This window comes from Hipposideros armiger, unplaced genomic scaffold (assembly GCF_001890085.2).
Source record: "Hipposideros armiger isolate ML-2016 unplaced genomic scaffold, ASM189008v1 scaffold_1040, whole genome shotgun sequence".
Taxonomy (NCBI): Eukaryota; Metazoa; Chordata; class Mammalia; order Chiroptera; family Hipposideridae; genus Hipposideros; species Hipposideros armiger.
Window position 1 is genome coordinate 225481 of NW_017732390.1, and position 27975 is coordinate 253455.

A 27975-nucleotide genomic window follows, 5' to 3' on the forward strand; every position below is an offset into this window, starting at 1 on the left:
CTCACTCAAGAGTTTGAGCTCTGAGCAATAGCGGTTCGAGTCCAGCCCGAGCTGAGCAGCCACTGAGCTGCCAACAGGTAGGCAGGATGGCTCAGCTAAATAAAATAAAATTAAAAAAAACACAAAAATACCCAGAGAAAAATCCAGGATATCATACTGTGGCTTGAAAACTAACAAACACTGAACTGGCCATGTTGTTTTTTTTTTTAAGTTCTAGTTACAAAGGGCACATATTTGCAATCTGAAATAATTGGTTTTGTGAAAGGTATCTTAAGCAGCAGCAATATTCTATTCTATGTCATTTGCAGACTGGCTGTAGAAATGAGCTTTTGGGAAAAGTACATGTTTTTTTAAGAAGCTATTAATTGAATTAAACGTTAATACATAACTGTCCCTGGTGGTTGGATATTTGAAAGATACTGCCAAAATGGAAACAATGAGATGCATTCAGAGAAGAGTGTATATTGGATGTGGTCAATTCTTAGAAAAATAAATGCAGGACCCTCTAATCTCACCACAGTAGGATACATATGTTTTTACAGTTACAGTGTAATTTTTAAAAATGTCAGCTGTATGTGTCTCATAAATACTGAAAGCATATGTTAATTTTTGGCAGTAGCCAAGGGAAGCTCTGGTGCTTTAAATGTAAATGTTAATACATTGTTGATGAGTGAGCCCTCAGCAGTGATGGGAATGTACTAGAGCATGGAGTCAGAGAGATGGATAGAAGGTAAAGCAGCAAGTGGAGGAGAAAGTAATTGAAAGCACCCAGTTGTCTAGGTAGAAATGCAAATAGAGCAGTGGTGAAGCAGCTGGGAGAGTTCAGGGGACCACAGGCCAAGATGGGTCTGATGCATCAGTGCAATGCAGAATGATTTGAGAGATGCTAGAGCATATTATTCCCCCCACCCCTTTCCAAATCAGCTCTTCCATTGGCCAGGTCAGAGTATTCCCTAAGAGTGATCCTTGGGAATACTGCCTCTACTAGGTTTTTAAGTGTTCCTATTAGAACAAGTCAGGAGGGAGGGGAGGGGAGAAGGCTGCAAATAACTTTGGAATACAATGAACTGAGCAAACTTAAAAGGGTATCTTTACTTTTGGACTTTGCAAAGCCTTTAATATTCTAATGTGAATCGTGAGCCTTACAAACATTGTATGCATTTTTGCATACAAATGTTGTATACATTATTATATGCAGCATCTCTCAAAATGATATGAACATAGGTAATTTTTTCCCCCTTTCAATATCTCATAGGACAAGTGTTTGTGAAATATGCTTGGGAAATGCTGGCTTGGATGCCTGAAATTTATCCATCAGTTAATTTTTCAGTTGAGTTGAGATATGAAGATTCCAAACTTCCTGTTAAAATAAATATAAAGATATCTTTGGAGGTCTTACAGAGTTAGCTGTTATCTGGTGTATTACCACAGCACAGACACAGCCAGTGACAGGTTGCTTGTTAACCAGTAACAGGTGAGCTAGTGATGAGGGAATGGGGCCCATGCATGTGGACATTGAATGGCGAGCATCTGAAGTTTGACGGGTGCACCTGAGAAGCTCGGCTGGCTGCAGGTAAACTGAAATAGTTGCCAGTGTTACAACGCAGCTCCGGGGGAGCTTGGGCAGCCTGCACATGGCAAGTAGCCAGGGTGACGCTGAAGGGTGCACACAGATGCACACAGCCGGGAGAGAAATGAAAAGTAAGGGAGACAGACTCTAGCTTTGGGGCTAAGATTTAAGTACAGTAAAGCCTCAGATTGCGAGTAGCGTAGTTTGCGAGTGTTCCGCAAGACGAGCAAACAGTTTTAATACCTTTTAACATGGTAAACTAAACGAGCGATGTCTTGCAATACGAGTAGTTTGTTTCCGGAACAAATTATGCTCACAAACCAAGGTATTACTGTATTTAATTTTAAAAAGTGTATGTCTCTGAAAAGAAGTGGATTATTAGCTCATGTCTTATAAAAACGGTGCTGTTTAAAAGTTATTGCTAAAAAAGTGTGACCTTTGTCAAGAATTCTAGAAAGTCCAAAGTTTCTGAGTAATGTCTAAAGAATGAGAAAGAAATGAATCTTCTAGCCAAAAAAATTTCTCCTTGAAGTACCATTTTAATCATAAGAGTTTTCTTTGAAGTATCATTTTAATCATAAAATAACATATTCATTATAGAAAAAACCAAAAATAGAAAGAATAAATAATAAAAAAATCCATGTCATCCATGATCTCTCAACCTGGAAATAACTACTGTCAATCTTTCGGCATGTTAACTTCCGGTTTCCCCTTCTCTGCCCCTCACGCCTTCCTTTCTCCCTCGTCTCTTGCTCTTCCTCGTCCTCTCAAATCGTGTAATTTTGACTTATATTAAATAATAAACATAAAATGTTAATAATGATATTTGAATTTAATTCAGGCATTGTTAAATCTGGTCTGCCACCTGTTGTTGTAAAACCCATGAGCTAAGAATGGTTTTCACATTTTGAAATTGTTGAAAAGAATCAAAAGGTTTTACAATATTTGAAAAGCATATGGATTCAAATTTCAGTGTCCATTAATAAAGTTTTATTGGAACCCAGCCCTGCTCATGTGTTTACTATTGCCTCTGCTGCTTTCACATGACAATGGCAGCGTAGTAGTTGGGACAGATACAGCACGGCCTGCAAAGCCTAAAATATTAACTGAGCCTTTGCAGAAAATGTTGGCTGACCTGTGCATTAACCAGTCTAAAATGTTGGGGCTTCTTTTGTTTTTATTCTTTTGCTCATTGTACAAATTATATATAGTTGTTATCTTTGCACATACATCTTTGCCTCCTTTTCTGATTATTCTATTTGGGTATTATCCTAAAAACAGAATTACTGTGTCAAAGGGTATGAATATTTTAAGGCTCCTGATGCACAATGCCAGATTTTTTTCTAGGAAGCTCAGGCTAACTTCTACTCCCACCAGAAGCATACGGGAGCTATGAAGATTTTCTTTTTGGTAATATTATGTCTATACTACCCAGGCTTAAACTACTTTAAGTTTAATAATAAAATCGTGTTCATCAAGTCCAACTTTGCTCATAATGAGAATTTGGTGGGGAGTAAATTTCACGTGCTTTCTAATTTTTCTCTCTCCTTTCAACGTAGCCCAGAATCTACACATCTTCTGATCTTAACACATCCTGTTTGGAGACCTCATAGAACTTGCTCACTCGTCAGTCATTATAAATAGGCCTGTTTAATGGAGAAATATCTCCCTATATTATCGGGCTGGAAGATTCATCAGCGTCTACACCTGATTTTATGTTAACCTGACATGAGGGTTTCTTTGCCTGTCTCCATGAGTTTACTTGTATTTTGCATGATGGGTGTTAGACTCAGCATTAAAACTTCTAACCGAACCTAGCCACACTCATTTCTCCTTCAGCCAATGAATGTATTTGCCTCCTGGACAGGGAAGCATTTAGTTTCACTCCCATGTGGGGCTAAAAAGGATGTAGCTGTGCCCATGGAAAGGACCTTGTAACCCTCATTTTAATGCTGTTTGGTTAGAGGAGTGGGAGAATAGATATTTAGGCTTCAAAATCTTAAGTCTAGATTTTACCCCCTTCTTAATATGGAACTCATTTATATTATACAAGATACAGTTTTGAATGTTTCCCTGTTTGAAGCTTTACTTTTGACACTGCACAAAAGTTACGCCTTGGTCCTGATTTCTGAATAATTGCTTGTCAGGTTTTCAAAAATCTAATTTGACACTAGATTAACGCTTTTCAGTGTTTTTCTCTATTCATAGGGAAAATATATTTTTTTAAGTAAGAAAACCTTTGTTTTGACATAAAACAGGCTTTCACCTAGAATGAAAATGAAGAAATGCATTCTGTTAGGATTTGAAGGGAAAATAAAATGTTGTTTATGAGATGAGCGCTTCCCATCTCTGTCCATATCCCTGTATCCAGCGGAAACAAAGAGGCTGGATCTGAAGCCTTGTATGATCCTCCTCAGATTAAATTTTCCAGACTCCTAAAGAAGAGCAGGGTGGGAGTAACTGGGGCTGAAAGGTATTACGAGACCATTGAATTGCCTTTAGTTTTAGCCTGGTCTTAGGCTACTTGTCATCTAGAGAACCTCGTTCCTTTATTTGGCAAGTATTTAATGGGTAAAAGTCTCTGCTAAAAATACTCTAGAGCTTCTTAACTTTTCCTTAGGGGGGGGGGACAAAAACAACCCAGAAACGTTCATAGGGAGACTCTAGAAGTACCCTCTTACATTCCGTCCTTACATGGGTTTCGGCAATCACAAGATGAGAACCAAGCTTCAGCTGAGCCAAGCAGACCTCCTAGACTTGTCTCAGCTCACATTTGGAAGAAACCTAGAGAGGTCCTTCTGTGCAGTCCAATCCTCTCAGAGCTGTGGTTAGAGGTGGGGCTGGGGCCATTTTTAAACCTTGTCTTTATCAGGTATATTGTGTGTTTTGTTTGTTTTTCAATTCAGGCCCGGAGGCTTTATCAAACTCAAGCTCTTGAAGGGCTGAGGGGAAAGCCACATCTCTCTTGTAACAGACTCTAGCAGATGACTCTGGCATAGCAGAGACTGCCCTGTTTGAATAACTTGGCATCTGTGAAAGCCTGCATGAAGCCAGCCAAGGCATTCATCCCCACCCATCGCTGCTCCAGGAAGCTTCCCAAGTTTGCTTTTACCCAGGGAAAAACCTTGGCAGAACGGGAGGGGGAGATTGCTGTCCCTGTTCCTTACAACAGCACGTCAGGCAGGCAGGTGGCCTAAATTATGAAGGCAAGTTCTAGAGATAGCATTGGATAAAAAAGGCATGTATATGGTTAAGAAAAGATTAGCTTCACAGGGCTCTGTGCGGTTGGACTGGGGCCAAATACATGCAAACTCTTAAGTACACACAGAGTCTCTTTCCCTTTTAAGAACAATGATCAATCTAGGTGGTTAGGAAAGAAAGGTTTTATGCCCAGACGAGAAAAAGAAAGCGATGAATCTAGAACACAGTTTATTCAATTAACTATGATTCACAGAACATGGGAACTAAGGGGGGAAAAAAAGTCAGAATGTAAGATAAAAACTATGATTTAACTGTCTGTCCCCACAGAGGTTCAAGCACTTTAGAGCTGGAAAGGGACCGTAGACATTATTTCACCCATCATTCTAATTTTTCATATGACGTCTGCTGAAATAGCTCTTAAACCTGGTTAAAGTGACCTGTATTTAAAAAGTATTTGGAGTTAAACAGAATTAAAATGTAAGGGAATGAGTACTGAGTCATTTACCTGAGGGGAAAATGCAGGGTAGATAATAAATGACTTATTGTGACAGAAAAAGAATCTAGTGGTTGTTAACATGAATTGTGAAGTCAAATAGTATAAGATTTTTTTAAAGTAAACAGCATATTGTGGAATGTCTTCTCCAAGTGGTTATCACTGATAATTTCCTGTATGAAATATTAATCAGGGACCTAGACACACTTGGAGAAACCTCAGAAGAGTGCTAAGAAAATGATTGAAGGAATGAAAACATGACTTTTCAGGCAAGTTAAAAGAACTGGGATTGCTATAGTTTTTAGAAAAATATATTAAGCAACTTCAGTATCTTCAAATATTTCTCATTTTTACACACACATGCACACATACACGTATGCTGTTGGAACTTGAAACAATTGTTTTATATTAATATTTTAACTTCAAAGTTAATGGAAATTGGACTTTAAAAAAAAATCGGTTCCAGTCTGTTATTAACCATTTCTATTAAGAAGTCAGGGACTTGTAGTGTCCTTGTTCATAGGACATTATTTCTGATTTTTAACTGTAAGTCCAAGGAAAACCAAACCAGTATTGAATATGTGCTTTCACTTTAGATACAGTATTTCAATCATAAATTAATTAACCAACAAATAATATATCTTCCTTCTACGTTTGAAGATGCCTGTATATAAATGACTTCGACAGAGGCCAAGCACCTCTTGTTTTCCCTCTTCACCGGGCTAACCATAATGTAGGATCTTTTGAACAGTTCCTGTTTGAAAAGGACTAACAAGAAATAATTGCTACCGTTAGTTAAAAATGGGATAGTTTCTCATTTTGTTTTCTTTTTTTTTTAAATTGGGGAGTTGGGGAAGGGGAACAATGTTGGGGAATCGGCGAAGGGGAACAGACAAGTTGCTGTCTTTTTGTTCTTCAGTCTAGTTGTGGAGGACTTCACTGGCCATGTTGGTATTATCATTGCGCTCTTCCCAGCTGAGGCAGATCGCTCGCCGGCCATTGAACGGCCGCTCACAGCAGCTCACAAAAGCTCACGCTTGCTGCTGGCCAGCCCCACTGCAGCCTATGCCATTGCCGGTGACTCACAGCAGCCCAGCTCCAGGTCGAGCTATTGTTCACCATCTTAGCTGTAGAGGGCACAGCATCACTGGCCCTCATGTGGGATCCGAACTGGCGTCCTGCGGCTCAGAGCTGGCATCCCAAGCCAACTCTTAACCAATGCGCCACTTGGCCAGCCCTAATTTCTCATTTTTATGTTATGGTTACCTGTGAGGAAAGTGGGATTTTCCTTTCAGCCCTCAGATAAAAATATAAGAAGTGTGACCCACATCCAGGGGAACAGGAATTCAGTGTTCTCTTGGCCAGAAGAACTTGAGACTCTGAAATTAAAGAATAGAGAAGCTATGCCATGGAAGAATCACCTCCAAACTTTCTGAATGCATTTTTGGGTGTATTTGTAGTTTTTTTCATCTTTACCAGCCAATTTGGGGGTCTAATAACATTCCCTCAGAAATAAGACCATATTGATGATCATCCAACCATATTAGAATATGATTCAAATGTCTTGGGCTTTGGGACTTTTAAGGGGATTTATAAAAATATTCATTACTGATGTTAAGCTTTGATATTAAGTATCAAAATTTAGTATTAAAAGCTATAAATTTCAGAAGAATTTACAACACTAAAGGATTTTATATTGACTTTCTGTTTTCTTAAGAGTCTTTCAACTTTGGGATTGATTTTGGGTGTTTAATTTAGGGCTCTTCTCATTGAAGAACAACAGGAGCCCAATTCAAATTAGCTTAATCAACAAAGGGATTTATTGACTCACATAAGGGGGAAATCTAGAATTAGGCTCAGTTTCAGTAATGGCTGGATGTAGATACTCAAAAGATGTCAGTAGATTGTTCTCTCTACTATAGTTTTGCTTTTCTCTGTATTGGCTAAATTGTCAGTCCAGATCTCCCCCTAGGAAGTTCTGAACTCACAGGGTACTTGGTGTTTAAAATCTAAGAAAAAAAACCCCCAAAAACAAACAAAAAACCCCCCAAAATCCTCTTTCCTTCCCTTCGAAAGTTCTAGAGAGACTTCTAACTGGCCCAGCTTGGGCCATGTGTCACCCCTACAGCAGTCCATGTGGACGATGCCCTCTGCGGTTAGAGTGGTCCAGTGATGTTATCATGGGAGACAAAACCAAGGATCACTGGAATTGCTCCTGAAAAATCATGGGCCCCTGGGCTGTGGTGTTTCTAGAATCACCAACTCAAGGTCTGTAGCTCAGCAGTGAGCATCTGAGGTATTTCCCAGTTATGTCCAGGGTAGGGCTAATATATGCCATATCTTCTTAGATAGAAAACAGGTATACCTCAGGCTGTTTGCGTTTATCTATCAAACTGAAGGTGTATGTACAATCTGAGGATGTAAGTGTTGGAAAGAGCAGACTGTGACCCCTATAGTTGGCTTCAAAAAAGTCCTAAAGAAATGGCATAGCTTTCCTCTCTCTGAGGTGGCTGTTTGGTTTTGCCCAGTACTCAGTCCTCCTTGAGATGGTAGTGGCATCCTGATTTTCCTGGAGGATTTCTTCTTCCTCACTGTGGGCAGTTTTGTCAGGCCAGTACAATTAGATGCCTTATTCTCTCCTAATCTAAGGGGTTTTAGGTGACCCAAGCTAGGCCAATGAAACTCACTACCTTTATATATTGAGTAGATTAATATATGAATGGGAAAAAAAAGTAGCTAATTTTCACCACTGGTGGTATCCCTTTAAGAATGCTGAGTAATTCTTGCTACCTTTGCAGCTTTACCTAGTTCCTTTTTTCCTAAATGTGGTTTTCCAGCCCTTCTGTGAGCTACTTATATATTTCCAAAGGATACATGTTCTGTGTAAATTAGAAACAGTTTTTGTGCTTGCAAACAAGAGCCCTAATTGATACAGAAGTGAAGGCCTGAAGTAAGATGGATGCTACAAGTCACACAGCCTAACATGCAAAATTAGGTGAGGGAGGATGGAGGATGGAGGGCAGAAAAGATGAATCTCTCCAGGGCTGGAAATTTGGCCACCATTATTATGCAACAGGGGAAAAGCTTGTTAAATTGTAGTCCATAGTAACTTGGGACTCAGACCATTTGAGTCTTTCAGAGACAAAGAAGGAGAACATTAAGGTATTGATGTTTTTTGGCTACATCTTGCAGTCTTTATTAGGACCCTAGAAAAATTGATACACTTAAGATTAAGCTCATTTTTGAAAACAGGGAAAGTTAAAAAAAAAAAAAAAGAGGTCTTTCTAGAGACACTGACTGCAGCCTACAAGCCTGGTACTGTGGAGCCTTGGATTGTTGGAAAAGCCAACTTCTCTGCCTAGAGATAAAACTAGTGTGATTAAAGTAGGAAGATAGGAACTGCAGAAGGAAATAAGATTGCTTTTGGGAGAAGCTGAATCCCCAGCACCCTTGCCTGCGGCCTTGTTATACAGTATCTGATTGTCAAAGGGGATAATATTAATAGCAGTCATTGCAAAGATGCAGTTGGGCTATAGTTTGGAGTCAAAGGTCAGATTGGGCAAGACTCTCCACCCAATGTCCATGTATATAATTGCTCTAGGCAGAGGCCAGGAACATGGCAGAATACTGACACTGCTGCCAGGAAACCAGAATCCTCAAGTAACTGTCTAAATTCTGGAATTAGCCAGAAGCCTCCTAGAGATTAAAAGTCTTCTCAGATAGACCTCAACCTTGGCAAAAGTGTCCTGTGATCAATGGTCAAAGGATAGCTTCCCGGAAGGCAGAGTTAGGGGCTACCAGTGAGCTAAGCAGGATACTCACTTCTCATTCAAGGAACAGTCTTGGCTATTTCTGTTTAGCAGGATATATTATGGACAATGGTGGTAGGATACTGTGCATTTTTCTCCCCTTTTCCAAACGGGGTAGGTCTTTCCTGTTGTTACTTGTTCTCTCTCCAATATTGACGTTGGCTAGTTTGATCCTTTAGCCTCAGGTTGGCGGACCATCTAAATCTGACCAAGAAAAATGCACATCTTGGATTTGTAGCTGAATGCGGTCATCTGATGAGGTTCTGGGCTGTCTTTACTTGGGAAGAGATTATATTTGGAAGCTGGACAGCAAAAGGTGTAGACTGCAGTGAACATTTGTTGCTTTTTGATATCCCCGTCTCTCAGGACTGTTTCCTCTTTTTCAGTTAACAGAGCCCTGATTTGATTAGAAGAACCACCATCTATCTCCCTCTTCCAGCCTGTGGGCTGGGGGTGGGGCTCCACTTCTGGCTCTAAGGCTGGAGCATGTGACCCAAGCCTCCAGTCAGCACCCTAGGTATCGCTCACATGGCAGCTGCTTCAAAGTTGGCCACCTAGTCAAGCACCTTCCTCATGACTTTGGGAACCACTGAAATCTACTTTGTCTTTGAAGGAGTGCTACTGGGCAGGGCTGACTTTATGTTCAGGTTGATCAGATAAATACCCAGTTCCTGATTGTCACCTGGTGTCTTGTGGTCATCCATTTCCCAGCCACCAATTGGGACTGTCAGACTTGTTCTCCCCTCACTAGCCTGACTATTGTAACCCAAGCCAGAGTGTTGGACTCTCTCTGGATTTTGAATCTCAGGTGGAGTGCAATGGCAGGAAAAAAAAGATGGAGTCCATTCTCTCAAGCTTCGGTGCCTCCACCAGACTGCCGAGCAGAGTATCTGTTGCACCAACTCTGGTCCGACCCAGTCTGTCTTTGCCCAAGCCTGGTTCTCCAGCCTCCTATCAATTCTGTGGCCACTATCGTTCCAATACATTCCTTTGCTACTGAACTCATTGAGTTGGTTTCTGTGGTTTGCGGTTCCGAGACCACCAGGTAACTTGCCCTTCCCCTTCCCAGATAGCTTCTCACTCTTTTCACACATGCCCTTGATTTAACTTATAGTTATATTTCAGTTACATAGCATTACTGGAGGAAAAGGTGAGAATATAGTAAAATTTGCTTAGAATGACCCTGCCCGCAATCCTGGAGAGAGCATTTGAGAACTACCTGCCTTTGTGAAGGGTACATTATTTTAGGGTGAGGTTAGCTATTTATGAGGGAAGGCAGGGGATTGTTTTGTTCACAGTTGTATCCCAAAGGTCTAGCTTGGAGCCTGGGATAACATCAGTGCATTCAGTCCTATTAGGTCTTGTTACGTTAGGTTCATTCATTCATTTAATAAATGTTTGTTTATTGTTCTCATGGGAATGTGATGGTGAGCAATACAGATATGACACTTGCTATCAATGATACTGACTTTTGGTTATAGCTGTGCAGCTTAGTTGTGGTAGATTGATTAAATATGCTTTTGTTGTTGAGCATTTGAGATTTAAGATGCAATAATATAGCAATAATATTGGCTTATTCTTCTGGAGAAGAGGAAAAATTATTACCCTGAGCAGAAGAAGTGAGCTCTGAAATGCCAGGGCAGAAGGCATTTCTAATGCAGCAATATTTAATTGCAAGCAGCCTTTTTGTAATAGCTCCTTCTGTGTGAGAAGCTTCTGAGTAGTGTAGGTTTGGATAATGCTGAGATGAGACAAAGAGTACTGTAAAGGAAATGAAGGATTCTTTTGATCTCTTCTGTTCAAATTTTGGAGTCTATGACTTAGATCTTTGTTGTTGAGGAGGAGGAGGTAATGTAGATTTGGGTACAATTATGTTCTAAAACAAAAACTGAGAAATTTTATTTGCCAGGCATATTTTTTCTTAATTTTACAATTTAAATGTTTACATGCAAGTTTTTCTAAATGAATAAAATAATTTATAAATATTAAATATACCAAATAATTAATTGAATAATTAATAATCAAAGAAAAATTAAATAATTTATATATTTATTGAGGGATATAGTAAAGTCATATTAATTGTATATTAAAAGGCATTATGTTTATTAAAATGAATAGCTCTGGAAATTTCAACCTTGCTAGAAGAGCTGGGCTGAGGTTCATTGTGTTAATTTTATATCACAGTTTCTATAGGTTGGGAGTCTGGACATGGAGGATCTGAGGCAGCAGAAGTTCAGTACGAATGGTGTTTAAAGGATAAGGGGGTAAGGAGGTGGGGAGGACGTGGCAAGTCCTGAAGGTGAAGGTAAGCAAGGTAAGAGCTGTGGATACATGTTAAAGAGCTCAGACCTCACTTTAAGAGCATTAGAAAGTCATGTTGGTGTTTTAATCAGGAAAGAGTCAGCTTTACATTAGCGTGGAGACTCTGGCAAAGTCCCATCTTGAGTAACTGGATGAATGGTGGTGCTTTTGGGAAAGATAGGAGATGCAGAGAGGAGGGGCAGTTCTTTTTGGAGGAGGAAAAAAAGATAATAAAGTCAGGCTTAACCATATTTTATTTCAAGAGCCTGCCATTCATACAAGTGAAGATGCCCAGTGGACAGTTGGGATACTAGACGAAAGTTGGAGCAAGAGACCTGGGTTGGAGATGTAGATATAGGAATAGATGAAGGGCTCTTGACTTTTTTGTGGGTCGAATAGGGCTTAGAGGGCCATGCTCTGATAATCTAAAAGAACCTGAAAAAAAACTCTCTCCAGAAAAATTAACATGTACATGTACACAGAATATTGGATGGAAATTCTAGGGCTCAACATGGATCCCAGGTTAAGAACCCCAGGTATCAATGAAGCTACAGAAATGGATAATATGGCTTAAGGAGAGTTCAATGGGAAAAGAGAAGGCTTAGGGATGGGCACCTAGAGAAAGCCAGAAGAGGAGCCTATAGCAGAGACGAATAGGTAGGTGAAAAGTTAATAAGGACAGGGGGAGAAAGTATTTCCAGAAAGATAGGGTAGGGGCCAACTAGGTAAAAAGAAATACTAAGAGGTTAAGAAAGGAAAGAATTGACAGGTAGTCTTTGCAACAGTTCTTAACAAAAAGTGTGTGCTGTAGTAACCTGGGGCATTATTTACCTACCTATCTTTCTTTGCTACAGGCGCCTCTTCTTCTGTCTCTAGGTGCCCATCCCTAAGCCTTCTCTTCTGCAAACTACAGATCCCTCAGCTCCATCACCAGCATCCTGAATCAGAACCCCTGGTCCACTGAATATTGGAGATTGTTAGCAAACTTGCCTGGAGCAGTTTCCGGAAGTGGTAAAGACACCGGTATGTAATGAGTTGGGATAGGAGGGCCTGGAGTAAGTTCAAGTAAGTAATTTAAGAGGAAGAGGTTAAAAGATCCAGGAGGAGGTAAAACCATCAATGGGGTAGTTCCTGAGGAGACAGAATGAGGCAGGATACAGAGAATAAGCGCCCCCCCCCACCCTTTTCTGTTTTAATAGATGCAAAGCAGAATCAGTTGGTATACATTTGCTTTGGGCAGGCTTCAGTTTCCTCTGCAAAGTAAAAGAGGTCATTTGCTGAGAGTTTGGAATGCATTCTTTTCATTAATAAAAATATTAGGAAATTGTTATCCATGTCTTTATATTTCTGCATTTGAAATTGTATTGTTGTATTTGAAAAATTATTGTATTTTCATTGATATGGCCCATGAAGAAACATATTTGCCTAATAGTAGACTAGAACATGAATGTATGAATGAATGAAGAAATGCAGGAAATGATGATCATCCCAATATGTTTATTTATTACCCTGAATTCAGTAGAATTGATTTACCGAAGGAAAGCATTTGTCAAGTTTCTTCCCTGGGGAGATATTAATTCACACATTCACTCAGCAGACATTTATTGAGCACCTACTATATTCCCGGCATTACTCTAGATGGAGAGGATAAAGCTGAGAACAAGACCGATTCTCTGTCCTCACAGAGCTTACCTTGAGATGGAAGCAAAACAAAGGAACCACAAACAATAACATGTGAAATAGTGACAAGTGATCTGTTTTTAAAAAGTGGGGTTAGAGGATGGGAATGGTGAGGGGTTCAATTTGGATTGGTTGTGCAGGAAGGACTTGAAGTGACATTTGAGACTTAAATGAAGAGAGAAGCATGCAATTAAGGTAAGGTCTGCCACAGAGCTTTGGAGGCAGGAGAACTAGCTAGGGAAAGGAGAGCACACAGGTGTGTGTAAGGAAGGGCAAACAGGCTGTATTGGGGGTTGAGGGGGAAGCAGAGTGAGAAATGTGGAAAGTGACAGATGAGAGTCAGCTGAGGGGTCAGAGCCCATTGGTGTTCTAAGCACAGGAATGTTCAAGAAATTTCTGGCTGCTCTGTGAAGAATGGACTAAAAGGGGCAGAGTACCGATCATCCCTTTATTGTCATAAGGCAGTCACCGTATTCCAGGACTTCCTTGCATCTCCTAAGTCCTCCAAGATAACTGCCTATCAGGCTGCCTGAAAGCGTACTCCCCTCAGGTTTTCCGGCAGCGATCACCTTAGGTTAAAGGTAGCTACATCCGTTTGCTGTTGGTGTCGGATCTGGATGACTGACCCTGGCGCTCCAGGGGCGGTTCTCACAGGCCGAGGGAGGAGGCCTCCTTTAATTAGTGCAGAGGACGCCCTCCAGGTCCTTGCCTCCCTTTGCGGTTGCCCTTTCAACCTCTGAGTTGCCTTTATCTCTCCTGTTTGCCGCTTTGTCCCTCTTTCCGCCTTCCCCCAGGGGTGCATTTTCTGGTCCTAGCAGGATTTGAACTGAGCATGTTTTCTACCAGGGTTGCACTTGGCAGTTGGCACTTGGAGATCCAGATCCAAAGCCCACCCTCTGGCCTTCGCCCCGGAAAGGGGGCGGGTGGGGAGCGCGGACCTTATCTCCCGGGCTCCGCCTCCAGGGGGCTGAGAGCGAGTTTCAGAGCCGCGGCGCTCTGCACTGGCCGCTGCAGGAGACGGGGACTCCGGGCGGAGGGCGGCAAACCCGCTTTAGCCCGGTTTTCGTCCAGGTTGGGGCTGGTCACCGCCTGCGACGCCCCCATAGCCCTGGTGGAGCACGCAGCTGGCTGCGACGGCAACCTCCACCCTGGACGTCGCCCCAGGTAAGGTGACGTCGCTTTCTCCCCTCTCTCTGCCAGAATGACAAGTGGGCTTCAAGGCTGGCCCTCCCGGGGCTGCAACAGGCATTTTGGGTGTTCAGAGCGTGCAGTTTTTGGTGAACGGTGAGGACTCCGCGCCCAGGCTGTAGGCTGGCATGTCAGGGTTTGCAGGCAAAGTTACTGGGCGTTAATGAATCTTAAGAGGTTCCCTGAGCGCTGATTTCAGCATCGGAGTGTTTAGCCTCTGAGTAAATGAATAACAGTGGGGGGATTTACTACTCTAAGCTCATCCTCCTCTGCCTATCTGCTTGGAAGGGACTGCGGCGTCTACACGTGGCGCTCCCGGGAAAGGGACGCACCGGGGACTGTGTGGGGCGGACCAACGGTTCCTTACCCTTGCGGCACAGTAGGCTCACTTGGGGAGCTTTTAAAAAAACAAATTCGGTGCTTGAGCAGCACCCCAGACCAACCAAATCAGAATCTCTGGGAGTGGGACTTCGGGCATCCACATTTAAAAAGTGTTCTCAGGTGATTCCCAGGTGCAGTAGTTTGGGAACCACTGAGTTAGAGCAGTGCTTCTCCAGGTGTGGTCTCTGGCCCGCAGCATCAGTATCACCTGGGAACTTTCAGAAATGCAAACTCAACGGCTGAAACTCGGGAATAGGGACAGCTCTCTGGGTTTTAAGGAGCCCTCCAGGAGAGGCTAGTAGTTGCTCACTTTTAAGAAATTGGGTTGGATCGCAGTTAAGGTCAGGACAAGCACCTGCTAATGCCCTTCACAGAGGGAGGAGGAAACAGACCACTTTTCAGAAAATCTAATGTATTCATCAATAGGGTTTACATATATTTTAAATATTTATATATATATATATATATATATATATATATATACACACACACACACACACACACACAAATATATATGTATATATAAATGTATATGTATATATAGATATACCTGTATATATAGATCTATATCTATGTACACACACACACTATGGACTTTGAAGGATCCTGTAAAGGGCAGAGGCTTAGCCATCATCTTGAACAATTTTTATATAGTGTAATTTGTACACTTGCTTTAGGAGAGATGAGTTTTCTTTTTTTCAGGAGTTGAACTGAGACCAAAGAAGGAATGTACATAAGTCTCCTAGCTGTAGTAATATGAATTTTGGGCCCCGATGACATGATCCCAGATCATCCCTGTCATTAGTGCACATTACAGGACTCATATGCCGTATTTTTTTTTTTTAAGCAATTGGAGGATTAAGGAATTTGTGCCAATTCTCCAAAGTGAAAGGGAATTCAGCATTATAGGTCTCTCTGGGATGTCTCAAATGGTTCCTTTTTTTCTATTCGTAGAGACCTGAGGTTTCAAAATTTTGGCTAAAAAAATTCCAGCTGCTTCTAAGTCATTAGTACAGAAATAGAATGACTTTGCAAATAGGCTTAAATGGATTAGAAAATCTAATATTGGATAAAAAAGCTAGACTAGGCATGACTCCAGGCCCAGCACATGTGTGCAATGGTGAACTCAATGCTAACTGTACCAAAACTTTCTGTACAGAGATTGTTTTCCAAGTTGCGATTTTCTGTGCAAATATGTGATTGAGGTATATAACTTGTGAAAGGACAGGTACTAAGCTTGTATTTAGAGAACTGGGGGAAACATCTTTAGTGGTTACGAACAGGGGCTGTGGTCTGAGGCTCAAACCTCAGGTTTGAGACCTACTCTTCTGGTTCTCCAGGCTCATGGATGGTTGCCACACTGTCCTCATCTGTAAAATGGGGACTACAATTCAGTGCATACTTCATATTTTCCACATTGTTGCCAGAGTTAAATGAAATAATGCTTCTAGAGTATGGCATAGTAACCTGAATATTTGTTAGCTTAAAATATGCACAAACCACACACAAACTGAAAACGAAACAAAAACCTAATTTCCAAACACCTTGAAATGAAAATTACAATTTATTGATAACATGGTCAGATTTTGTATTTACATGCCAACCTCATCCGTCGAAGTCACAGTTTTTGCTTTTTATTGAATGTGAACATATGGACATCCTCAAATTGTCTTCATAATTTTATTGCATGTTTTATAGGAACTTTCTAGAAAAGAATTTTAAGTAGCTGAGCTTCAAATGAACAGCCTGTCTTTATCTACTCACTCTCTGTGGTGTAGGATTTCACCATGTGGTGGAGTTTATAATGTTAACATTCACTTTTAAATAGCCTTAAAATCTATCATTCCTTATAAAAGAACACTTATATGGTAAAAGAGCATCTAAAAGTGGCGTGATGTGACCTCCAAGAGAACCAGTTTAGAAGTACTATCTGGCATTTCTTAGGTTCTTGTGAGAGAGAATAAAATGAAACCTTAACCGGTTACATCAAGATTTGTTCAAGACAATATAAGACAAAGCAAAATGAGGCCATACAGCAAGGACAGGCCTAACATGGCAAAATGGGTAGGCGAGGTAATTTAAGAAGCCTTTTCCTCTTTAACCACAATAATTTCAAAATGCTACAAACTATACACACACAAAGCAATTCCTTTCACATTATTTGATTGCAACTAATCTGGGTGATCCTTTTAGGGCCAAATATTATAGTTCTACTGAAAAGAAATTTATGGTATTAATTACAAAAAGGATGCCAAATGATTCTGTACTTTGAAATTAGTCTTGATTCTTCTTTAATTTCAGTGATAATCTGAATATTAGATTTCTAACTTGAGTGCCTTTTTATGGCTTGTCTTCCATCTTTAAATGCAAGAGGTTTTACCCTGCCGATTACCAATCTTATGTGACTTCTGGAAGATTAGACATAAGCCAAGTTCCAGCATATAACCATTTTAGTAACTCCTCCATTCAGGAAATCAGGTCTTTATTAGGATGCTTTTGAAATTACAATTTAATGTTATTAAATTGACTATAATTAGAATTTAATGTTATTAAATTAAATGTGATTACAATTTAATGGAAGTAGGGTTTTCTGTTTGGCTCACTATGTATGAAATGAGTAGCTGTGGGATGAAAAGGGAAGATTAGAGGCAAATCTTTTGATGGGAGAAATGAAGACACGTGGAAGCAAATTCAAGCTCTCAGTCATCAAATTTTGTGTTCTGGATAATTTAACTGAAGAGCTAAGAAAGTTGATGATGTCAAAATTCAGAGACAGGATGTGGCCAATTAGGAATGATCAATATTGCAAAGCTCCACAGTAATTTTATAATTCTTCACTTGTAAGCATAAGGCCCCGAGCAGAGATAACCGTAGCTTAATTGGACTTGTTTTTTTTTTTTTTTAGCTGAGCCATCCTGCTACCTGTTGGCAGCTCAGCGGCTGCTCAGCTCGGGCTGGACTTGAACCGCTGTTGCTCAGAGCTCAAACTCTTGAGCGAGCTCTTAACCAACTGAGCCACTCGGCCGGCCCCTGGACTTGTTTTATATAATCTGGCTCACTTATAAAGGTTTTGAGGAGCATTACCTGGAATTCATTTAGGTTCATTTTGAGGATCCTATTTGTTTGAAAGTGGATAGTTTTACTATTAAGGCCGATCTTGAAAGTCTTATGAGTAAAACACATCATGGAATATGGATACATGTTTTTATTTTCATATTTATTATCTTTAGATTATACTGTTCAGTGTGCAATAGTAATTCTTTAGCTTGATTCATTATAATTCTTGTGAAAACAAGGCTGAAATGTTTATTTCTGGCAGGTGGTCCGGTCTCACTCAAAGATTAGCCATGGAGGTTGAGTTTCTCAACTTTCTTCACCTCAGTGTTAAGGACACACACTCTTCACACTTATGGCCTAGCCTTGAATCCTGACTCTGTGACTTAACCGTTTATGTGAACTTGGACAAGTTGCCTAAAATTTTTTCACTTCTGTTTTCTAATTAGTAAAAATGGGGTCATAGTACCTGCCTCCGCAGGACTGCTGAGAGGAGTCAACGAGTTGACATATATAAGTTTCTTTTAACAGTGCCTGGTCATCATACTACATGCTTACAAGAATTTGCTATTATTTTACCTTGCCCATTCATGAATGGTTTAAGCCAAAAGCTCTCTTTTCTGTTTTCACCTCTGAAAATTAAATCCTAAAAAAAAAAAAGTAGTGACTTAGGTCATGTTCATTGGATGTTTTTTTCTGTTTTAGCTCATGGGGGAATTTGTTTCAGAATACATGAAGTACTTCAAGTTTCTCAGAAAATAATACAACAGTTTGAACATTTCTAAAAATTCCCAGATAGCGCTGCTCTCGCTGAGCAGACACCGCACTTTGAGTCACTGCTTTAATCCGCTGGTTCCCAAATTGATGGCACATTGGAATCACAGGAGGACAGTGTTTTAGACCACTGATGCCCAAACTGATTCAACAATGAATCAATTTGGTTAATTTATTGCGAAAAGGAATAAAGTAATTATGTCCTTTATGAAGAGAGGCCCATTAACTATATACATGTGGTTCCCATGTACTCATAGAATTTTTAGAACAGTAAGGGATATTAGAATTTGTCTAATATAAATGAGGAAACAGGCTTGGAGACATTATTGTCAGCTAAGGGATCATGAATAAGTTAGTGGTGGCCCTGGATATCAGCGCAGGTTTCCTGCATTTTACTCTACATTGTTCATTAACTACTCTGCCTTCTGAAAAATCAGATAATGTGACATACGTACAATATAGAGTGTTTTTGGAATGCTATAGATCTCTCTGTTCCACTTAACCTAGTTTGATTTCAGGATTACTTATCCTCAATGAAAAACCGCTGAAAACAGTATGTCCACAATGCCAAGAAAAATTACTCCATAGGTATCAGTTGTGAAAAGAATAATCTTTTCTACTAGGTTTGTCTTTTCTAAGGATTTAATTTAGTGGTTTTGTTTTTTTCTCTTTGTTGTTTCTTTGGCATTTTGATTTTCACTAATGAAAAACTCAAGATATCTTTGAAAATTTTGGGAAACGTTGACAATTTTCTTAAGTCCAAGTTTGGTGACCTTCTGGGGAACCTGCCAGTTGCTTGTGTTTGATTCAGTGTTTAGTTTTTGTTTTGACTTGTCTTATTCTGATCTAGATCAATTTAGCTATGAATACAGTTTTATGTTACCCTTCCACTATTTGTTTTCACAGTTATTGGTATCAAGAAGATTAAGGAGCAAGAAAATTTCCTTTTTAAATTTAAAGTAAAAAAACATTCTAGGGAAGTTTGAACGTTATCGAAAGTTTGTTCTTCTAAAAATATTCTTTAGAAATTTAGTTTTTATATTTTTTATTATGTCACAGGGGTTAATAAAAATAAACACTCAAAACATATATTTTTATTGTAACTTTGAAATCATAGGTGATTCAATGATTAAAACAACTTATTGAAATATATGTACTCTTAAAAATTCTAAACCTAGTTGTACGTGAATTTTGCTGTCTTATGAGGAAAAGTCTGATTCCACCTATGCGGTGTGTCTAGGCATGTGTTCTCCAGTAGTACCCAGAATTAGAGTATTAAAGATAAGACAGGGAGGAACATTCTTTGTAAGTGTTCAGCCATTCATCAAATAGTAATTAATTGCATACCAAATGCTTGGCTATCCTAGGAGGATTTGAAGAATTTGCTAAGCTTAGTTTAGTACTTCTATTAATAGCCAATTGACAGTTTCCTTTTTTAAAATGGAAAACTCCCTTCATTTTATTGTATAAAAATAATATTTTGTAAATACCGTTAAGTGAAAAAAAAATGTATAAGGCAAGTATAGTTCTGATTTAAATTTAGAAAAATCTACAAGCATAGCATGATGTTATCAGTTTCTTCTCAAACCATTTTTGATTCTTATTTGACCTAAGAGCATGTATCTGTAGAAAAGGTTGAATGTGATTTGAAGGTATATCTTGGTAAGAAGTGGAGAGGACATCGCAGAGAGAGGCACTGTGGAGATGGTAAACATCCAAGGTCCTGAGAACACAGGCAACTCCACTACTCCACTTGGGCAGTCTGCCTTTGCATCACTTATAGTGCCTTTACTTTTCTCTCCCTTGTTACCTGGCACCTCTGGACTACAGGCTGAAATGAGAGAGAGGGGAATAAAAACTGTGAGGAGCAGGAGTCACATGGTAACTGTGTGTGGTGTAGGCAGAGTTCCTACTTGGCTCCCTTTGGAATGAGGGGGGAGCAGGGATGAAGACAGCTGGTGGGATTCAGAGCTCAAGGGCAAGTGGAGGCACATGGACCCTCATCAGAACCCCTGCTAACCTAGTGAAAGCAAGCATGTCAATTTGCAGTGTGAGCAAGTAGGTATCTACAGCCTAACCTATGTCATTTCTATACTACCATTTAAATAATAGTAGTAATAATATTTACATGTCAAGTACCAAATAAATAGATGCTCTTGTTATTTCCAAGAAGGCTCTGTCTGGACCAGGAAATGGGAAACCTAATTTCTCATCCCAGCCTGCCACCAACTTACTGAAAGGATGGCTGTTTAGAAAAGCTTACAGTGAGGGAGAGCTGGGCAGGTGTGATTGTCAAGTCTTCTTTCATTTTGCTTTTTGCATATTTTTCTTTTTCTTGGTTAAAAGCGCCATTTGAGGCCATCATGGAACATGTAAAGAATTGCAGCTTAGAGCATCTGTATACAGAGTTGAAGTCATTGTGCAGTAGCACCATTTGGGAAATTAGTCTACTAAGAAATGTGGAATACATTCCTAAAATTCCTGTTAACATACTTCTTGAATGTTCGCTGAAGATGGATAGTACTGTGAATGAGGAATAATGAAATAACAGATCTTTTTATCTCAAGAAAAATTTAAATTCCTTTTCATGATACCTAAACAAGTTTTTCTTTAGCCTCCATGTAGGAATTATGTAAATAATGTTTGTTGGTCTTTTCAACAGTTGATTTTTTTTTAAAATTCTGAATTATGGGTTTTGTGAGGGAAATCATGTTTATATGAGTAATCAAATTGTATTTTTGAGCTCTAAATTACATGTTTCTCAAAATGTTAACAGTTGTGTTTGGGTGGCAGAATGATATTTTCTTTCCTGCTTTATTTTTTTTAATATACATGTATTGCTTTTATAATGCAAAAATGAATGCATGACTACATGCCTTGTAGATGGAAAAATGTGAAATTATAGCTTTGAATTACCATATAAATGAGAGATAATGATGTTATTGTGTGATTAATTTATGTTCCTATAATTCATAAATTACATATTGTGCCAGATGTACTTTAAAATATCGGACACAGTAAGTACAGCTAGTAAAATCTAGCTAAAATGACACAATAATTTTTTTTAAAGCAGAAAACTCAGTTTACTCCCTGTGAATGCCAGAATATTATGTACTCTAATATGTTGAGGCCATATAAGATAATAGCTAAAATCATGGGTGTTGTGCAGTCATTAGCACCTATGTGAACTTGTCCATGGTATTTAACTTTTTAAAGCTTTTTTGCTCATCTGTTAAATGAGGATCATATGACTTACTTCATAGTGTGGTCAGGAAGGTTAAATGCAAATAAACCCCTGAGCATAGTGTCTAGCAGATAAGAAGTCCTCAAATTAGCTCAAAATTTCTTATTACCATAAATATAATATTCTCCCTATTTCTAAGCTTTGTTTCATTTGTGATTGGTTATCTTTTGAAAACTGTGTTACTTCTTTACATGAGAATATCTTCCATGTAACTTGTGTCATGGAAATGAGGCAAATCCAGGTTTCTGCCATTGTGCTGGAGGAGAAGAAAGTGCCGATGCAGGGCAGGAGTGTCCCCTGAAGCTCCCAAGTCCCTAGCAGGGATCACAGAGGCTTTTGAGCGCAACTCCTCGTGATTGTAAGTGTTGATGCTGGAGTCTGAGAGGCCACCATCCTTTGCCATGTGGCACAGTTCCAGGAGGTCCCTGTGGTGGTTGGGTGGGATTGAGGGTATCCTCAAGTCTCGCGTGCAGCTGCCGGTGACTTCTCATGAGCTCCTGCATTTAGAAATCGTAGAGCTCTCTTTGGCCAGGGACATAGATGGCTCATGTCAGGGCTTTGTGAAAATTAGAATAGCTTTATCTCAGGGCAGACATAGCCCTGCACTGTGCCTTCTCCACCATGTGCCTTTGTGCTGCTGCAGCCCAGACATTGGTGCATCTGTGTAGGATGTGCATTCATTTATCCATTCAGCAAACATTTTTCAGCTATTTCTGTAGGTTAAAGTAGTTCCTAGGGATGCAGCAATAAATAAGACATGATCCCTCAAGGACTAATGTTCCCATAGCAAATTTCTCCAGGGATGCTCTGGTGTTAGGATTAATTGTCATACCACATAGCTCCTAACTATTCCATTGCTTCTGAGGATAGAACACCTTGAGGAGGTTGATGTGGTTGTTCCTGTGTTAATCGCCCCACACCCACTAGTCTGACGGTTTATTATTAGGGCCTGTGGTTGGATCTGTTGATAAGTTCTCCTCAAAACTATGATGAGTTCTCTATATATAATGTACATCAGTAAGTGTCTACGAAGTATTGAGACTAAGTATTTCATCTATTGAGGCAAAAACTAAATCAAACAAAAACCACGATAAAATGAATTGAAGTGATTGAGGCTTGACAGAAGGAAGTCATGAGAGCTTCGGAAAAATCAGAAACAATTATTTTTAGACTACACATGTCAGAACCCTGGAAAAAAAGTGTGAATATTTTTGATCTCTGACTCATTCTAAATTAGTTAATTCAATGAATGTCTGGACAATTACCAATAGAGGATAGTTAGAGCCATTTGTGCATCTGTGTTTCCTTAATTGTAGCTCTTGAATATTTTTAATTTTTAGGTGGATAGTGAAATTTCAGATTGGGCATTTTTTTTGGCCATACCTACTACATTATTAAATGCTAAGCTTAAGTAATGCAATGAGTTTGCTCGTTTTAAATATTGCTGCATCATCTTGGATATGGCTGCCAAGATGAATTCCAAATTTCCCTTCTAGTAGCCTGCCCTGTTTTTTTGAGCTTTAGGCACCCTCTGTAAGTCTAGAGAAGCAATTATAATGTCACATTTTCAAACTTGATTTGAATACCTATGATTAAAATTTAAAAATAAATGTGTGTATGCTTTCCACTTTATCCTTTCTTCCAGTTTATCCCCAAAGATGAGCATTTATCATAAAGCTAACTACAGAAGAAATTTTTCTTTTTCCTTCTTTCATTGTTAGGCAGGGCCAATCTATTTTACCTAAAACAGTGTCCTCAAGGAAGCCACTTAATACAGAGCTGCAGTCTTCCCAAATTGCAACCAAGAGGAGATGTAGCTCTGCTTCTTTAGAGTACAAGACTTTGCTACTGTTTATTACCCTAGACTCCAGAGAACTTTAAATTTTGACTTTTAGTCCTTCAAAATCTTTCTTTTCCTGGGATTTCTGTTTCCTCGTGGCCATCTAATGATACGTTCTAAGGTAAAAGGTGAATGGAGGAGGGCATATTTTATTATCTGCAAAAATTGCAAGAATGGGTTTCTGTTTCTGCAACCATTATTCTCATTAGGTAGTTGGGAAGTTTTAAATAGAAAAATACAGGAATTTTGATATATCAAGGGGGCAGGGGATTGGACAAAGGAACTCCCAAGGAAACCATTACTGTGTATTTCATTGCTTGCACAGCAAGGAGATATTGGTAATTTTAAAAACATGGAATATATGCTGTATGAAAAAAACAACAACAAAAAGCCCCCGAGAAAAAAAGAGAAGTGATGAGCCAGCATGTTGAATTTTAGTGGCTACCAGGGTGCCTAGTGAATTGAGGTTGGCTATGACTCCAGGTTGCTTATGATACAGATGGGAGATGGACTACTATTTAAAATATACTTTTTAGGAAGCAAAAAAAAGACTGTCATTGAGCTTCAAATGGTCGAATACTGGAGGCAGGTGCTGTGGAAGATATGATCTGTTTTTGTCATGATTTGCTTCATAGAGGAGATGGGGCTTGAACCTGATTCTTGAGGCATGGTTCAGTTGTACAAATGGTTCATTTTGGACACACAAAGTCAACATAGGGCTGGAAATTATCTTATGAATACTTGTTTACAGTACACATATTGTTTACACCAACAGTACTTGATGCCCTAACCTCTCTCTGGCATACCTAATGACCAGACTATCTAATGTCACCTGCAAGGATGGCACACTTTCAGTCTTAAGGACATCCCCATTTATGAAAAACATTGTCTTAAATTAAACTGAAAACTTCCTTCCTGGAGTTTCCAGGCATTCGTCCTAATTCTGTACTCTGGGAGTGTCAGGGACAAGTTAATTTATTTTCCATGTGGCAGTTTTGCCAGTATTTGAAGACAAGTGAAACATCATCTTCTAAAACTGCTTCTCTTTTGCAATGGTTTGTAGTTACATCTCCAGTCTGGTCAGCCTTCCCTGGACACCGTGAGTTTTGATTCTCACTGACCACTGGTTGCTAAATAGAAAGGGTCAAGTCCTGTTAGTTTTCTTCCATGTAGCCCAAGAGCAAACTTGGGCTACTGTTCACACTAATGACTTCAGTTTACCATTAGCTAAAACCTTTCTGCCTACTCATACCTGCTGTTAAGCCAACTGATTGCTACTGGGTGGTCTACAATACAGATTTTGGATCCCAGGGTATTTGTGTTTCTTTTCAATTTTGTCTTGTTGCAGTTGGCCCATTATTTATCCAGCGAACTCTTTTTAAATCCAAAGACTTTCATTTAATGTTATTGGGTTGTCGGAAAGGTCATGACGCATTTTTGCAACGAATAACACAAAAAATACATCATGACTTTTCCGACAACCCAATAGAAAATCTTGCTTAGCTTTGTTTTGTTTGGTAATTTGATTTGCAGGTTATCATGGTCCTCACCCAAAGTACAAAGAACTAATTAACAGGACAAAACAAATGGCAGAATTCTAAAACATCACTAGAAACCTCCTCCTAGGTTGGCATCGGGTGTTACTCTCCATTGGGGAGCCATTTAAGTGGTTTTATTTATTTATTTATTTATTTTTATTTTATTTTTTTTTTAGCTGAGCCATCCTGCCACCTGTTGGCAGCTCACAGCTGCTCAGCTCGGGCTGACTCGAACCGCTGTTGCTCAGAGCTCAAACTCTTGAGCGAGCTCTTAACCAACTGAGCCACTCAGCCGGCCCTTTAAGTGGTTTTATATCAAGCTTACATGTATCTGTTTCCATTTTTGAGATATCATGACCATGGTATTCTGACATCAGGCTAATACTCCCATCAAAGAAGTACAGGGCAGCTTGATATGATTTATTCTCGGTACTTAATAACAGTTTTAGGTGGATTTCTTGTTCTAAGCAGCATATAGGTGGACTTCATAAAAACACAATCTGAAATTTCTGAATTCTAAATAGCAAATTTAACCCATTAAACTTTATGATGATTGCTAATATATTTGAACTCTTTTTTTTGCAGTTTATTTGGTTTTCTATTTTTATCATGCTTTCTTGTTCTTTATTATAATTATTACTCTTGGTTTTTCTGTCTTTGTTTGGAATTAAATTTGCTTCATTTTCTTTTCCTACTGGTTATCTCTGGAAATTCTATTCCTATTTGCATTATGTTACCATTATATTTCTATATATCAATTGAAACATTTTTCCTAATAGCTAGTTGGTATCTATCCACCTACTTCTGAGACAATTGATGTATTCTGTTTACATGATTTATATCACCTTCACTGTCCTCCTTTGCCCACTCCCCACCCAGCTTCCAATTTGAGAGTTTATAGTTTGTTTCTAGAATGTTATTAAGTTTTTTCAGTAATACTTTTAGACAGAAGTTTATTTTGGAGAAATAGTTAGATGAGGATGGCAAATTCTGCTCATTTAAAAGAAAATTCTATCCCACAACTGGCTTAATTTTGTTTATCTTCTAGTAATTTTTTGGAGAGAGTGAATAGATAGTAAACATCTGTGTTCTTTAATGTTCAGATGATCAAAATGTTCATAAACGAATGTTTATTTGGCTAGGTCTATATTTCCCTATAGAACTTTGTAGATTTTGATCCATTGTTTTCTAGGTTCACTTCTGTGATAATCCCTGGACAATCTGAATTTTATTTCTTTGAAAGTATTTTCCCTATCCCCACCCCCCACAGAAACTCTCAGGGCTTTCTTTGCTTTATCCTTTGAATTATGATTTTTCACAAATATGTGTCTAAAAGAGGCCTTTCCCCCCACATTCAAGCAATTTGGTAATTTTGAGGCCCTTTCAATCTAAAGCTTCAAATCTTTATTTAGTTCTGAAAACTTCATTATTTCTTCATATGTCTCTTTTTTTCCTGAAAACTCTTTCTTAATATTTTGTAAAATCTGTGTTGTTGTATTTTTGCCTTGTAATCTGGTAGAATTCTTCAACTTGATTTTCATCTAGCTACTTCCCTCTTCAACTATTCTCACATATATTTCTGAATATATTAATCACATTTAAGCTAGTTATCTTTTTTTCTGTTATTAACTCAGTTTCCATTGGTGTTCATTAGTACATTTGCTGAGTGTGTGGTCTTCCTCTATGGTGCTGGTTTTTATTGAATATTTGTTCACATCTTAGTGTTTGCAATTTTATCTTTACTACTCTATGGATTTTTTTTCCCTATTTACTACATCTTGCTCCTAATGATTGTGGAGTTGGGCAATGTACTAGCTAGTGGCTTGTGTTCTGTGGTTGCTTCCTGTTCCTCTTGGGTTTTGTTAGTGGAGAGCCTACCTGAGACCTGCTTTGCCAATCCAGTCTAAGAGCTCATACTCATTGCTTACCGTGTGTACAAATGGAAAAGAGTTGCATAATGTCCACGAGACCACTTTTTCTTTCTCATTCACACAAACCACTTTATGCTCAGCCTAAGAGGCAACCACCTCTGTCAGGATACTTTTCCTGCTCCTGTTCTGAGAATTCTTTTTCTTCCATCTTAGAATAATATTGTTCTCTTACTTTTCCAGTGATGTTGGCCATGGAGTTGGGAAGAGATCATGTTCGGTGTTAATCTGACACTATCCTAAAGCACCTGTACTTGTAGAAAGGAAGGAAAGTTATTTTGGTACCTGTTTTATTACTTCCGCTGTGAGGTAAATATTTTGGACCAAGCAATATGTAGAGTCATCGTTGCTCTTTTGGGCTGTTGGGCAATATGGCTTTAGGGATCTTGTTTGCAATTTCTTCTGAACAGCATTTGGATGATGTATTAGAAAAATAAGAGCATGTCCTTTTGGATAAAGTCTGACATATTGTAATTCTGAAACTGCTCTTGGCACTTCCTAGAGAAATGTCAGCTTTCTAGCATGAATGCAGTCCAGTGCAGCTGTTTCTGCTTTAGACCATGGGATTTGAAAAATCTGTGTAAGAGGATGTAACCAACAAACTTTGCAGTGAGCAGCGAGGCATGAGAGTTTTTCTACCTCATGAGTTCCCGGCATTGTTGATACATTTGATAATAATAAAAATACTATCTTGAGTTTGTCTATCATGATGCCTTTGTGTATCATGATCCCTCTTAGGGCCCCTTTCTGCAAGAAATTTTATAAATATTTAATAACAGTGTTACCTCTTATAATTCAGTCTCTTTTTCACACTAGTCTCACTGAACAGGGCTTTAAAAACATTTTTTTTAAACATTGAACACCATTTTCATTTGCCAAGGTGTGAACCAAAATATTTACAAACTAAAAGGTTTTCTAGTTCCCTTGGGTTGTTTTTTCCTAGGAAAGTTTCATTATTTACTCAGCTTGAAGTA

At 39.1% G+C, this 27975-nt stretch overlaps 1 protein-coding gene across 3 annotated transcripts in view; it reads left to right on the forward strand.

Annotated features, from left to right (window-relative positions):
- The window catches only part of COL21A1 (collagen type XXI alpha 1 chain), a 376826-nt gene that overhangs the window by 195171 nt on the left and 153680 nt on the right, over window positions 1–27975 (forward strand). For 2 of the 3 annotated variants that reach the window (XM_019631702.1, XM_019631704.1), the window contains exon 1: window positions 13784–14218. The exons of the other annotated variant lie outside the window; for it this stretch is intronic. The gene's annotated coding sequence lies outside the window, so the exon portion shown is untranslated. Of the gene's footprint in view, window positions 1–13783; window positions 14219–27975 lie in introns of those variants that run through there. 3 annotated transcript variants of the gene reach the window in all.